Below are 14511 nucleotides of genomic sequence, written 5' to 3'. Positions count from 1 at the left end.
ACGGTCTCAAAGACCTGATCCCGAGACTGGCAGGCCCCTAACTCCCTCATTCCCTGTAACACCTTATAAATCCTTACTCTAAGAGACAGCTGCTTTGGGCACTTGAGAGCCAATGGCCCCTCTCAGGTCTTTATCTTAAATAAAGCCTGTCCTTGCTGCAAGTTTTTCTTTTTCTCTCCTTCTATGCCTTACAGAACCCAGTCATATTATGGAAGGCCCTCTTTCTTCTTTTTTTTTTGGTACTGGGGATCAAACTTGGGACCTTGCACTTTTGAGGCAGGAGGCAGAACCACTGAGCTAAATCCCCAGCCCCTTAATTTACTTCTTTAAAGACACTCTATCTCCCGGTACTGGGAGTTAGGACTTCAACTCAATGTGAGTTGGGGGAGGGAGCCAATGTGGCCTATAGGAGTCATTTCTTTTTTTTAAATAACTCAAGTAATATAGGAATGTATAATTATTATTGTACCACCCAAGACAACAGGTGAGGTTGGAGGCCTCCTTTCCCTGCCCCACTCTATCCAACAGATAACTCTGCCGGCTCTGTTTCAAAGCCTTCATGTGTATGAGTTCACCTATGGAAAGACATAGCTTTGACATGCTTTTTTCCTGTTACATAGCATGATCACATTATCTTTATTCCTTTACAAATCTTATCTTACTCATATTTTTATATGTGTATTTACCCTGGCCCTTTCCCTGACTTAAGGTTCAGATATGAGTAAGCATTTCAGAACCTTCATTGAAATATTGAAATGAGTAAAGGCCTGGAGTATAAGTCTCATAGGAATTTTCTAGCAAACACCTAATATTGTAGCATCTCCTTTCCTTGCTTGTAAAATAGAGGACAGCCAGGCGTGATGGTGCACAGCTACTAGCTTGTAATCCCAGCTACTCAGGAGGCTGAGGCAGCTTGGGCAATTTAGATCTTATCTAAAATAACATTTAAAAAGGGCTGGGGATGCAGCTCAGTATGAAGCCCTGGCTTCAATCTTCAAAGAAACAAAATAATAGAGAATCATAATTGTCATAGTCATCTCTTAGGATTCTCAAATTTTCTGGCATTTAGAGACCTGTCTTGAGTTGTTTTTTTTTTTGGTACCAGGAATCGCACTCAGGACCTTGTGCTTCTGAAACAGGCATCGGAACCACTGAGCTAAATCCCCAGCCCTGTCTTCACTTTTATAGTCAATTAGTGCTGTCACAGATTGCATCCTGCATGAGTACTGAAACCTACTATCTTCATTCACCATGCGTGCATGTGTGTGTGTATGTGTGTGTGTGTGTGGTGCTGGGGGCAGAATCTAGGGTCTGTTACATGCTAGACAAGTGCACTGCCACTGAACCTCCAGCCCCAGTTTCATTTCTTTGACATTTCTGAGAATCCCAGGGATGCCTCCATTGCCACAGATCCAGCTGTTGCGGTTGAACTCTCCTGATCATGCAGCCTGGCTGGTTGGTCTGTCTGTCTGTCTGTACCTCTTTACACAGGCAAAGACCCAGACTCTGCCCATTTCCCCAAAGCTCCAAATCTAATACCAGCAGATTCAGGTTTCAGGATTTTACCAGAGCCTTTCTGATAGCATCGTTACTGTTCTTTCCATTCTCTCCGGTCCAAGAGTACAGCTTAGGTTAACCACCTCACGTACCCCACCCACATCACTGCTTCTACCAGAAGCATAGGAGGGAGGTCCTGTCAACATATGCATTTTGCAGATGAGGAATCAGAAGCTCAGACAGGTTGAGGAACTTTCCCAACGTCACTCAGCCAATAGGCAGGACAGCAGACCCTGACTGGCTAGTATCAGTGGCAGACCGCAGCTAATTTTAGCTTTTTCACACAAAGGCTGTAAGTAACCGAACCATCTAATGAGATTCTTATTCCATTTTCAATTGTCTTTCATTCCTTCTGATTAAATCAAGGAAGGGCTCAACTTGTTTCTAATAGACCTTTAAAAGTTTTCTAACACCATGCCCGACTTCCCTTTCTAACAATGAGTAGGCAACAGTATCCAGCTAGAACTTAATCATACTGTTTTGTTTCTCTTGTATAAATTTTTGGAAATGATGTTGATTTCCGTAAAAAATGAAGTTGTTCAATTGAGAAAACTTGACACACCCCTATAAATGTTCTTGAAAAACACATCTAAGTTACTAAAGGTGCATAGACTTGCAGGAAAGTATTAACAACTACACTAGCTGACAATAGTGTGGTTAATTCATTAAAATGTCAAAAATTGTGAGATGTGGGGCATCCAGCCTGGGGAATACTTCCCATAATGAAGAGGAATTTCAGACTGAACTGGAATTGTCTGCTGGCCTCTTCAGTTTCAGGGGCCACCTTTCTCCTCCGATTCTGGGAGGGACCCCAAGAAGAGGAGCCTCCAGCCAGGCAATCTGCAGCCCCAAGAAAAGCCTGTTAACATCACAAACTCAGCTTTTCTATTCTGCTGCTTTCTTTTCTAAACTTCTCCATTTCAAGGGGGATTTCCACCTCCCTGTGCATAACAAGAGTCTGCTGACCATGATTTTCCCCAAACAAAAAAGAGGAGTCCGTTTCCCTCTCAGATGCAACTTCATGATAGGCTACTTTGCAAAGGTGGTTTTGTTAAAGGCCCAGTAGAGCACTATGTCTTAAAAGTGGCCTCCTTTCTAGCTTTGTCCCCAAATGAGTGTGCTCTAGGGCTCACTGCTCTGTGTGAGAACTTCTCCTAAAGTACAGCCCTGACCTTGGTTTTCATTTCATTATTTGCATTACTGGGGATGGAACCCAAGGCCTTTGTACTGAGCTACATCTCCGGCCATTTGTTTGTTTGTTTGTTTGTTTAAACGAGGTTTCCTTGAGTGGCTAAGTTGCCCAGGCTGGACTCACACTTGTGATAGTCTTGCCTCAGCCTCCCACAGTGCTGGGATTATAGGCACGCCCCACCATACCCAGCTTGGCCCTCTCTGGCCCAGACACACTGAGCATCTCTGGCTGATCATCTCAGTTGGCCTTGGGTGTCCTTCATGTTTGGACCAATACAGAGCATTGGCTAGGAGACTGGGGTTCAGTGCTAGGGTGACCCCAGTTTGCTGGAAGGGTAGATTCTTGTCCCCTGCTCCCCTCTGCTTCCTGGCCACCAGGGGCCGAGCACCTTTTCCTCCTCCATGGCCCCTCTGCCATGCTGTTTCTGCCTTGGAGCCAGCTGACCATGGCCTAAAACCATGAGCCCAAATAAACTCCTCCTTTAAAAAAAAGGACATAAATGAGCACATTTACCAGTTGCACTGGTGGGAGCATCAGGTAGGCAGGCCACAGAAAAGTGGAGAAATCTCTTTGAGGTTTCAGGTGTTATCTTACAGCATTCTTACCTTTAGGGTTCATGGAAGCTAGAGGTTTGCTAAGCTCAGTGATACACTCTGAGAGGTTCATCTATTAGTCATGAGGATGTTAGTTCAGACACAGAGTTAAAGTGATTGGCCATTAAAGGGGCTAAGATAGTCCAAGATCACTTTGGCTTTCAACCTACATTCTATTGCTCCCTGATCATGATGTTCTTCTAGTCAGTCAAGGACTGCAGTATCTTTAATATGGATGCAGCTTAGTGCAGGGCATTTAGTTCAGTGGAACCACGCCTGCTTCACAAGCACAAGGTCCTGAGTTAGATCCCTGGTACCACACACACACTCACACAAAATGGATGCAGCTTTCTTAGCCCAGGATTGGTGGGATATACCTGTAATCAAAGCTATCAGGGAGGCTGAAGCAGGAGGATGGAAAGTTCAAGCTCAGCCTGGGCAACTTAGTGACTTAGTGACTTAGTGAGACTCTATCTCAAAATTAAAAATACAAAGGGCTGAGCATGCAGCTCAGTGCAAAGGCCCTGGGTTCAATCCTCAATACTGGGAGGAAGAAAGGATATAGCTTGCTCAGAGAATTTCAAGTCACACATTTCTCTGGCTGATCTCCCTGGCTTGACTTTCGAAGCCCTTCACCATCAGCCCAGTGTGGTGAGACCCTGGACACTGGCATTCTATATTAGAGTGACCGCCAAATTCCTTTGTGGGCTCTCTTCCCTCCTTAGGCCTCTGTTTTCCCCTTGTTAGAAAGAGAGAATCAGAATAGATGACATTTTTGGGGCTGAATTTATTGACCAGCTCCAGATCAAAGAGGCTTTGCTACTTTTGATTGCTTTATGCCTGACTTCGTTCTGTCAGGAAAAATAGGTCTGAGGGGTGGTGGGAATTAAGCTGCCCTGCCCTCTTCCTGGGGAGTGGGTCCCTTACATCAATAAACAGGATCCACAGCTTGAGAGCTGCTCACATTTGATCCCTCAACACTAGTTTTAGTGGAAGAGCCTCTTGCCTTGTCTTTTTTTTTTTTTTTTTTGTACCGGGGATCGAACTCAGGTCCTTGCGCTTGAGCAGCAGGCGGCAAAACCACTGAGCTAAATCCCCAGCCCTTGCCTTGTCTTTTAAAAAGGAAAACAGGACTTGGTTATTTCTTTCTTTTAAGGTGCATGAAACAGTAACCAGCGTAAAAATGCTTACACAGTGAAAGAAAACAAGGCAAAACAGGAGCACTCGAGGCAGGGCTTTATTGGAAAAGGAGCTGCTGATCTACCTCCAACAATGGCGAGAGAGGGCGAGACTGACTGGGGTGAGGTTTATATAGGGTGGTGCAGTAGGGAGCGTATCCTGAGAGTTGAGCAAGGGGACGCCAGGTGATTGGAAGGGGAGGATCGCCTGGGTAGCAGGGTGGAGCAACAAGTTGGGTTTTGCTTCTCCGGAGGGGGTAGGTTTTACTTTTCCGAAGTGGCTCATTTCTGTAATCGGGAACCATTTTAGGAACGGAGCCATTTTAGAATGTAGGACCATTGGGGCCATTTTGTCTGGTAGAGAACTCTATCACACAGGAACTAGGAACATAGCTCAGTGGTAAAGTGCTTAGGCTGTGTGAGGCCCTGGGTTTTTTCAATCCTCAGGGGGGAAAAAAGTTTGGACAATATAAAACATACAAGGAAAAGAGTGAAAGTCAAATGAATGTTATCTGCCCCCCTCCCCAAGATATCCTTCATAAACATTTATTGGTCATAATTTCAGATTTTTTTCTAAAAAATACAAAGACAGAGATCTTTACAATGAAGATAGGATTATTTCAGAAATACCATTACAGTTTTTTTAAAAAGTGAAATCATAACTCTTATACAAAAACAAAACAAGCACTTTTCATGTTTCCATTGCTGTGACCAAAATCTGAGAAAAAGGGCCAGGGATTTAGCTCAGTGGTTTCGCCTCCTGCTGCACAAGCGAAAGGACCCGAGTTGCATCCCCGCTACCAAAGAAACAAAAACAAAAACAAAATCTGAGAAAAACAATTTAAAGGGCAAAGGTTTATTTTGGCTCACGGTTTCAGAGTTTCAGTCCATGGTCATCTGGCTCCAAGGAAAAAACATCATGGTGGAAGGGCCTGGTGGAGGAAAGATGCTTACTACATGGCATCTGAGAAGGAGAGAGAGGGAGGAGGGACCTAGACACAAGATGACACCACACCCCCCCACCTACGTCCTTCCACTGGGCCCCACCTACCGCTAATCTGTTTAGCCATGACCCATGGATTCATCCATTGATGGTGTTAGCATCCTCATGGTCCAATTACCTCTCTAGTTCCCACCTTTGAACATTGTTGCTTTAGGAATCAAGATACCAATATATGAGTGTTTGGTGGACACTTCATATTCAAACAGCAAGATTTGTCAAAGATTTTATTCAGCTAAGTATTTAATGAAGTAACAAGTAGCATATTATAACTAATTCAAAGGAGAATGTGAAAACAGACGTACATAGGCAATCAAGAATAGAGAAATAGAGGGCCAGGGATTTCGCTCAGTGATGCTGAGCCTGCCTTGAAAGTGCAAGATCCTGAGTTCAATCCCTGGTACCATAAACAAAACAAAACAACAGAAATAGAGCCAGACACGGTGACACATGCCTGTAATCTCAGGACACTGGGAGGCTAAGGCAGGAAGATCACAAGTTTGAGCCTAGCCCAAGCAATTTAGTAGTACCCTCTCTCAAACTAAAAAAAAAAAAAAAGAAAGAAAAAGGGGCTGGTTATGTAGCTCAGTGTGAAGGCCCTGGGTTCTATAAAAAAAAAAGCTGAGGGCTGGGGATTTAGCTCAGTGGTTTCGCTGCCTGCTGCGCAAGCGCAAGGACCTGAATTCGCTCCCCGGTACCAAAACAAAACAAAACAAAACAAAACAAAAAAGCTGAAAGAAAATTGGTAATCAATACAACATGGATTATTGTCTATAGGACAATAATGTGATGTTTGGAATCACCTCTTAAATTGGACATTTTGGGGATAAAAATCAGTGTGATAGGCAAAAATGCTTGCCTTGTTACCACTTTGCAATAGCCTCTACAGTTGCAAAATAGCCCTAGAAGACCCCTATAGAACTTCATAACTCCCAAAGAACCTAAACAACACCCATCATTCTATTGAAGAGACCCCCAATAGACTTAAAATTTTCCCCAAAATATGTCATGAATAAAATAGCTAATATTTTGGGTACACTTACTATGTGCCAGGCACTGTTGCAAGGATTAAGTATGAATATTCTCTCATTTAATCCTCATGACAGCATGTAATTAGATCATATCATCATTCTGTTTTTGATGATGTGAAAACTCATCTATGGAGCAGTTAAGCAACTTGCTCAATGTCACACAGCTAGGAGAGGAAAAGCCAGAATTTAAGCCCTGCTTGCTACATTTCACTATTGTTTATTTATCCAACTCAGAAGTGATGAACCATGGATGTGTAAACCATTCCCCACGTCTCCGAATTCCTCGAAGTGGAATTGGTGAGTCCAAGACTAAGTGTATTTTACACTCAGACGATGCAACCAAATTATTCTCCAAAAAATGACATCAATTTACACTCCTACCAGCAGCCAACTTCAGTTTTAAAAAGGAATTTCCCCGCTTTGCCAACAATGAGTAATATCAATCTTTCCAACACTTGCTAGTCTGATGGGTGGAAATCAAAGATATCTCAGTGTTATTTTAATGTGCATTTCTCTTTGATGCAAGAATTCTTTAGGAATCGTCCAGAAGAATAATTGTCAGTGCCAAAGATCACTTTGTTCCTCCTCTTTTCCCCCAATAGTAAGCTCAAAGTAAGATGCCAAGAGGGGAAGGGACCTGTCCAAGGCCATCCTGAGAGAAGGGCCAGAGTTGAGATCTCACCAGGGGTTTCTAGCTTCTTTCTGGAATAAGTAGCCTTTCTTGTGGGCTCCTTGGCCACCAGTGCTGCTTGTAGAATGAACACCAGTGGGAGGGACTCGGGATTTTTCAGCAGTAAGGTCTCCTTTAAGTTACAGGCAGGCAAAGAAGATGATCAAATTAACTAGGCCATTTGAAAAAAATAAAAACCCTAAACACTCAATTTCTACCTCCTCAGCAATGGATCAAATACTTAAATGAATGAACAAATGAATGAATGAAGAGACTATAAGAAAACTGAGTCAGTTCTATAGTTTTTTGTTTGTTTTATTTATGAGACAGGGTCTTTCTAGATAGTCTAGGCTGGTCTTGCACTTACTTTGAAGCCTAGGCTGGTCTCGAACTTATAGCAATCCTCCTTCCTCAACTTCATCCATGCTGGGATAAAAGGTGTGCACCACCGTGCTGGGCTTCTGTTCTATAGTTTCTGTGATTTGTTAAAAAAAAAAAAAATCACAGAATAAAGTTTTGACAAACTGAACAATTTGAATTAAAACTTAAAAATGTCTAGCTTGCAAAAACAAAAAAACTCGTGGGCTTGAAAAGCAAAGGGAAAATGTATCCAAAATCCCACTTTCTAAGTACAAAAACATGCATCAGAAATTACTTCTGTATTCATTGACCAGTTACAGGAGCAGGAAAGATAAAGGCTGTGAGCAGTTGCTTGAAGATTTTTTTTAATCAATGTGGCTACAGTTGCTGTGGCTGTCATAATTATCATGAATTCCAGCGATGCAGCCAAAATGCCTGTGGAAAAGCATCTGGCATGAGAACAGGCGTGAGGGGGAATTTGTGTCGATCAATCACTGGTCCTCCAAAATGGAAAAGAGTCAGGCTCTAAAACCAGCCATACGTGCATTTGAACCATGGCTCAGCTGACACTTGCCTTTCCTTCAACAAGATGGGTACTGTCTTGCTTCCTTACCTCCTTTGTAAAATGAGTCTGCATCTCAAGATGCTTTGAGAAATGAACGAGGTAAGGGTGAACTACCCAGCACAGAGCCTGGTACATTTTAAAGATGTGTCCCTTTCCCATCACTGCTTCTGGGAGCCCACACTGACTCTGGGACCAGCCACTCCCTAGAGATGCTTATTGAGTAGTTGTTGTGCCAGCCTGTGCAGGTGCTGGAGCCCAGCAGGACTAGGGCAGAGGCAGGATCTGCTCCACTAGAGCCTAGAGGACATCTGACAGGAAGAGAAATCTTTTGTATACTCTGCATTGAGCTACATCCCCCAGTGTTATCCTCCCAAGTATTTAGGGTCTCAGACATGTGCCACTGTGGCCGGCTCAGGAACAGATAGTTGTTTTACTTGCCTTGCTGCATAATTTTTTTTTCTGATACCAGTGATCAAACTCAGGACCTTGTGCTTGCAAGGCAGGCATGGTGCCACTGAGCTAAATCCCCAGCCCTGCTGCATAATTTTTTATTAGTATGTGTTTGCAGTACATGCAGTTTACAATCATCTTGGGGAGTGGGTAGGTGTACATAATGCAGCTTGGTTCCTATTTTTAAAATCTCCTTCCCTCCTGTTTCCCTCCTCTAAATCCCCTTTCCTCCATTTTCATTCTTGTAGATATTATTAACCTTATCACATGATATGATGTACATTCAGTGAGGTTATTAGTTTCCTGTACATGGCATATCTTTATTCTCTTTACCTCCCCTTCCCCTCCCTCTCCTCTCACTCACGCTCTCTTGGACTCCTTCCCGTTTGCAAGAGGTTTATCCTCTTGTCTCCTTCTGTCCATATATTGTTGTGCTCTTTGTTTATACCTTGCCTCACTCAAAGGAGAGATACTGTATGTTACTTAAGCTTCTGTGTCTGATTTGTTTCACTCAGCATTATATTTCCCAGGTGTATCCATTTTCCCACAAATGTCTCTAATTTGTCCTTCCCTATAGCTGAATAGTATTCCATTATATATAGATACCACATTTTCTTTATCAAATAGGCCGTTGATGGGTATACAGGCTGCTTCCAGGATTTAGCTATTATGAGTTGTGTTGCTATAAACACTGGTATGCATGCATTGCTGTAGTGTGATGTCTTTAGCTCTTTGGGAAAGATACCTAGAAGGGGAATAGCTGAATCATATAGAATTTCTAACTTTAATTTTTTTTTAATTTTTATTTTTTGGTACCAGGGATCGAACTCAGGTACCTGCGCTTGTGAGGCAGTCGGTGAAACCACTGAGTTAAATCCCCGGCCCGTAACTTTAATTTTTTAACTGATTTCCATAGTGGTTGTACTAGTTTGCATTCTCACCAGTAAGGTAGAGGGTTCTTTTTTTCACTGCAGCCATACTAGCATTTGTTATTTTTTGATTTCTTGATGATCGCCATTCTTTAGGGACAAATACTTTTATAAAGATGAGTTATTTACAATTGAAGGAGAGCTATGAGGAAAAGAAGGCCAGAGCGTAGCAGGTGCCAAGTGAGTTGTGTGGGTGCTTGGCATACACATACTGGTCTCTGTTCTCAGGCCCTGGGAAAAGATTTGTTCTAATGTTTGGCCTTTGACACTGAGCTTCTAAATCCCTTGGAATTTCCTGGGTGTTAGAAGTGTGTTTTGTTCTAAGGAGGTAACTTTTGGTTGGCTCCCAGGTGGGGATCAGCCAGGAGAAATATGGAGTCTAATTATCAGCTTGTAGCTTTCGGCCCCATCTATTCTTCAAAGAAAGGAAAGGGGCTCCATAGTCAATCATGCCTCTGTGATGACAGCTCCATGGAAATCCTTGAGCCATGGGCTTCCCAGGCCTTCTGGGTTAGGGAACACACCCACGTATCTTGAGGGTAACATTCTCAACTCCTCAGGAGCAGAAGCTCCCGCACCTGGGGCCCTTCCCAACCTTGTCCTGTGTATTTCTTCATCTGTACCCCTCATGAAGAACTGTGTAAATGTAAGCCTAGTGCTCCCCTGAGTTCTGAGAGCTGCGGTAGCCAATTAATTGAGCCCAAGGGAGGGGGTAGAGGGAGTTCTCATCTATAGCCAGTCAGTCACAAGTCCTGGTGACTGTGACAGCCTGTTACCTCTGATTGCTGTCCTAAGTGGGGGCAGTCTTATGGTGATTTCTTTTTTTTTTTTTGGTACCGGGATCGAACTCGGGTCCTTGTGCTTGCACAGCAGGCGGCAAAACCACTGAGCTAAATCCCTGGCCTGGTTAGGGGGCAGTCTTATGGGATAGCCCGTGACCTGTGGGAGCCAGAATTCAACTGGACAAGAGGACCCTCCACTGAGGGCTGCATGTGTGGGGAAATGGCCCTGGATATGGGTGTCGAAAGTGTTGTGTGAGAATAGGAACAACAAGGCCAGTGTGGCTGGAGACCAGGCAAGGCTGTTGTCATTCAGGGCCAGCATCCCCAGCTCGGGAACCAACTTAGGAATTCTGGCCCCCAGGGCCCCCAGTGTAGGAATTCTGGCTCCAGCATCCCCAGCAGGGGTTCATCTCAGCTGCAGTCTGGACTTCTCAGGCCAGGGCTCACTACTTCTCAGGTGGCCTGGTGTTGGGTTGATTAGGGCACCCAGAAATTCAGGTCCAAACTGCTGGCTACTGATCTCTGCAATCAGGAAGTGAACACCAGGCCCTGAGTTCTTGATCTTAATTCTGATGTAATTTGTCATTCCTTTGCCAAGTCTCACTTTCCCTTCTCCTGTATTTATCCTGTGTTGTAATTATCTGCTCATTTGTCTTCTCCCACTGTTTTAAGAGCGCCCCATGAGAAAGGAGTGTGTCTTTCTCCTCCCTATCTTATAGCACAGCCCTTGCACATATGAGGTGCTAATCAGGGCACGTTTATTGAATGAATAATAAATGATGTTTTCTAAAGTTTTACTCATTTGATTTTTCTTTTTTGGTACCAGGGATCAAACTTGGGACCTTATGCTTGTGAGGCAGGAGGTGGCACCACTGAGCTAAATCCCTGGCCCTCATTTGATTTTAAGTAAATATTATTCTTTAATACTGTTTCATTGAACATCTTCTGTGTGCCAAATGTATTATATATGTTATCTCATTGAATTTTTTTAGAGATTGACATGACTTTGCCTCCATTTCTCCTTAGCTCTTTATTTTGAAGAATCCAGATATGCAGACAAATTGGAAGAACGATGTAATAAATGCTGTACTCATCCATCCTTTGTTTAGATTCCTTAATTTTGTCACAGTTGCTTTATTTCTGTGTGCATGTATGCACATAAACACACACACACACACACACATACACACACACTTTGTTTTTCTGAAACATTGCTGGTATCATGGTTCTTTACTCCTAAAATCTTTAGCACATATTTCCTAAGAACAAGGACATTTTCCTACACAATTATGAAGCCATTGTCAAAATCAATAAATATAAAGTACAATAATATCTGACAAAAGTCCATGGTTGGATTTCTCCTATTGGCTGAATTAGGTCCATCATCACTTTTTAATTTTCATTTAGCTGCATAAAGAGCTAAATTATTATGAGATTAGGGCTGGTCGCAAAATGGAGGTCATTGGGAATATGAGCTCCCTCCCCAGCTCCTCCTTTTCCTTTCTGCTTCCTGACTGCCATGATGCGAACCCTTCTGCCATGCATGCCTTTCTTCCTTGGAGCCAGCGGTCTATGGACCGAAACCCTAGAAAACGCAAGGCAATTAAACCACTCTTCCTTTAAATTGTAGGTGTTGGGTATTATATCTCAGAAACAAGAAAAGTGACTAAGACCCTGCCTCTCTCCCTCCCTCCCTCCTGTCCTTCCTTCTTTCCTTATTAGAATATCACTATGTAGTCAAGGATTCTTTTTGGCATTCAATGCATAGCAATATTTTATGGTATTGACAGTCATTCATTTTAATGTTCAAATTAGTCTCAAATTTGACCATTGGGAGCTGCTTTGAGCTGGCTTTTGTGTGTTTTGATGTGTCCAATAGCTTTGAGCACTTCTTTGCTTTCTGGCACAAGATATCCCAGAGTCAACTTTTATTCTTATTTTATAGAGGTGGGAAAGGAGGCTCAGAGAGAGGAAATGGCTGCATCCTCACAATATTTGGTGGCTCCTGATCAAGCTTAGCACTTTGGATTTACATTCTTAGAAAAGTAACTAAACTAATAGACCAGTCCTATGGTGCAAAAGGATCTTATCAAGACATGTAGATAAATGACTCTAAATCCAGCTGAATCCTTAGTTGACTGCACACACAGTTTGTCTGATAAAGTGGAGACATCTGGATAATAACTTGGAACTTAGATAATTAGCAACCTATTCCAAGAATATTTTATTTATTGAGGATATTGGTATAAGAGCATAGGCTTGGATTCAGGAATAAATAAGCTTTCCTTTAATCCTAAAAAGATTATTTCCTTGTGTATGTTTTTGGAAAATGAACTTCATCATGTTGAATCTCAGACTTTTCTATCTGTAAAACAGGATAAACATACTTATCTCCTAAAATTATATGGATTTATTCACAGAAAGTCCTTAGTGTCGTGTCTGGCACATGTTAAGTGCTCAAGAAAAGAAATCTACCTTTACCAAGGTTTTGTTGTTACCTAATATCTGAGAGGGCTGAGGATGTGACTAAGAGGCAGGGGGCTTCCCTAGCATGCACAAGGCCCTGGGTTCAAACCTCAGCACCAAAATAAAATGAGATAAAATAAAATCTAAGAGAATCCTGTTATTCAGTAAGCTATAAGTTGATAGAAAAAGCAATGGATTTGGATTCTGAAGACTCTTGTCCAGCCTCTGTGACCTTGGATGGATGAGTCCTGTCCCCCATCCATGAACTGCATTTTCTTCACATATGAATCAGAACTCATAATCCCTCCTCTACGAATACAAAGGCATAACTCCACAAATTGCATGAGGGCCTGCTATGTGCAGGGTAATCACATTCCTAACATGAAATCTAAAGGGTGAGCTTGACTAACCCATTTGACACAGGAGCCACTGACAATCTAGAGCCAGTGAGGAGCCAAGCTGGGTCTCCTTGACTTCCAGGTTTCCCTGGCCTCCAGCCCTGTACTCTTTCCTTTAGGTCACAGAGCTCAGAAGGGCAAACAAGAGGTAAACATGATGAAGCTCTGCAAAGCCACAGAGCCCTGTTAAGGTGAAAGCACATTATCATTGCCAAGTGGCTCTCCTTCCAAGGAGTATGTCACTGGGAGGAGAGCAAGAGATGTAGGATATTTTTTCTTTTTTTTCTGTCTTTGCAGTAACTTGTGAGAGTCTTGGGTTAGCATTGTTTACCAAGGACTCCTCTTGTACTTCAAACAATGACTGGGTGAAGGTAGCAGAGATCAGCCCAGAACCAAATGCCTCAATTGAATAAGCTGATTAGAAAAGCTCTTTGAAATTGTAATACATTTAGGGCACTGTTTCTGAGAAGAAAAAAACAACCCTGTGACTTCACTGGGTGTCAGATCTCCAGTTCAACTGGGAGCTTAAGAAGGAGAGGAAAAGTGATCCAAATTTTCAAGACTCATTATAGGGTCATGCATTGTGAGAGTTCATGGTGATGTGGCAGGCAGGTGCTCCTTTGTTTCAAAGATGAGGAAGATGCCAAAAATAAATTTAGAAAAAATGATGTTGAAAACTTTTAATTTTAAATATATGAAAATATTTGCTGCTTGCTAAAGTTTGTATCTGGAATGTCACCCAAATGTCCAGGTGTTAAAGCCTTGGTTCCCAGTTTGGGAGGGAGTAGGATTGGGAGGATTGGGAGGTAGTAGGATCTCTAAGAGGTGGGGCATATTGGAAATTTGGTCATTGAAGGTGTGCCCTTAAAGGGAAGAGTGGGTTCCAGGCTTTCTTTCTTTTTTTCACATTCTTGCCATGAAGTGAGAACGTTTGTTCTACCATATGCTCCCCACCATGATGTGCTACCTTGCCACAGGCTCAAAACCAATAGTGCTAATTGACCATGGACTGAACTCTCTGAAACTGTGACCCCAAATATACTTTTTCTCTTGTTAAGTTGATTATCTCAGGTACTTTGGGTTTTTGGTTTTTGGGGGTGTTTTTTGGTAGCGGGGATTGAACTCAGGACCTCAAACTTGCCAGAAAGGTGCTGTCCCACTGAGCTACATCCCCAGCCCTCAGGTGCTTTGTTATAGTAATGAAAATCTGACTAACACACAGCTGTTCCAGATTAATATGGGAGGAGGTAGTAGAGGGGCTGGAATATCCAATGATCTCAAACCTAATTTGTTGTGTCATAGCACAAAATGAGTTGATTTTTTTTTTTTTTTTTGGTACT

At 42.7% G+C, this 14511-nt stretch overlaps 1 long non-coding RNA gene across 1 annotated transcript in view; it reads left to right on the top strand.

Annotated features, from left to right (window-relative positions):
• LOC106009769 (uncharacterized) overlaps window positions 1-11404 on the top strand; it is a 28580-nt gene extending 17176 nt beyond the window's left edge. Inside the window, exons 2-3 of the long non-coding RNA XR_015439853.1 lie at window positions 11134-11213; window positions 11334-11404. This is a non-coding gene — a long non-coding RNA (uncharacterized LOC106009769). The remainder of the gene's footprint in view (window positions 1-11133; window positions 11214-11333) is intronic.
• The last annotated feature ends 3107 nt before the right edge of the window (window positions 11405-14511 follow it).

This window comes from Heterocephalus glaber, unplaced genomic scaffold (assembly GCF_053883595.1).
Source record: "Heterocephalus glaber isolate CG9 unplaced genomic scaffold, H.glaber_assembly_v1.0 deba00001479, whole genome shotgun sequence".
NCBI lineage: Eukaryota > Metazoa > Chordata > Mammalia > Rodentia > Bathyergidae > Heterocephalus > Heterocephalus glaber.
This window is presented reverse-complemented; position numbering and strand designations above follow the sequence as displayed.